This window comes from Atta cephalotes (genome assembly GCF_000143395.1).
Source record: "Atta cephalotes unplaced genomic scaffold scaffold00007, whole genome shotgun sequence".
Classification (NCBI taxonomy): Eukaryota; Metazoa; Arthropoda; class Insecta; order Hymenoptera; family Formicidae; genus Atta; species Atta cephalotes.
The window spans coordinates 3968329-3969522 of record NW_012130071.1 but is presented as its reverse complement, the minus strand read 5'-3'; the positions used below and the strand labels follow the sequence as shown (position 1 = coordinate 3969522).

Below are 1194 nucleotides of genomic sequence, written 5' to 3'. Positions count from 1 at the left end.
TGTATAGAAAGATATATTTGTACATGGAAAGAATGATTTTCCTAAAGTATCTAAAAATTTAACTTATAGATACAAAATTAGCTAGATATATCTGAAAATAATTTTGTTAATAATTACAAAAGAAATTCAAGCATTATGAGCAATGCTGCATAAAATTTTAACAACTTAGTGACTACTTTGAATGTCTTACAAAATTATCTTCAGATCTGTGTTAGCTAGTTAAATTTTAAATATTATATTCTAATAAGATTCTTATTTCTGTATATATGTATATATATATATACACATAATATAATAATTAATTATGAGTATAATGAAATTAATAAACAATTAATACTATATCCGAAATAATACCGATTTACCGGTTTATTAATTAGTTAATAATCGAACATGTAAGCATTAAAACTTGTGCTCTGATGCATTTCCATTAAAATCATTTTATTTCTGTTTCTGATATAAATTTCACTTGAAATGAGCTAAAAACTTATTTAGATCATTTAGCTTAATCTACGAAACCTTTTAGCTTCTAATATTATCGTAATTAAAGCTCTTTAAAAATCTGCACTATAAAAAGATCGATTCATTTCATACATAAAAATTTATATCTGGATACATTACAATATATTACGCATGTATATATTTTTATTATGAATATTGTATGAAAGATGTACGATTTTATTTATACGCGCGGATAGTAAAGTGGAATAAGCGATAATATGCGTGTTTTAACGGAACTGCGAGTTCGCTTTAACCGGAGCACGCATTGGCATTCAGAAAAAGTAATATCTCACTAAAGTGGAAGATCGTAAGGCCAATATCGTAGTATGTCGTGCCGTGCAAGTGTGCGTTTCAAAAGCGGATTAGTTCCGGTATTGTATTTACAGGTGGTCGTGCACAGTCGGGAGGCTTAGTTGCAAAATTGCCCGTACATAGCGCGATATATATCTCATGATTCTCTTATTCATCGGGTTCAGTGGCGCTCGAAATCTACAACGCGCACGTTCGCATGACACGATATCTACTCTTATTGGGATCCTAATATTGCCGGGATCAACCAGAAATCCGTTAAGGGATTTCGCTAAATTAACCTTGTTTTTCTGAAATTACTTGGATCCACACTGTCGGTCTATTAATATTTCGAAGAGAGATATCTTGTAACTGATGCAAATTGATCGAAATCTCTCTCTCTCTCTC

At 30.7% G+C, this 1194-nt stretch overlaps 1 protein-coding gene across 1 annotated transcript in view; it reads right to left on the bottom strand.

Moving 5' to 3' along the window:
- The window catches only part of LOC105626996 (lachesin-like), a 48186-nt gene that overhangs the window by 46582 nt on the left and 410 nt on the right, over positions 1-1194 (bottom strand). The window lies entirely within an intron of this gene.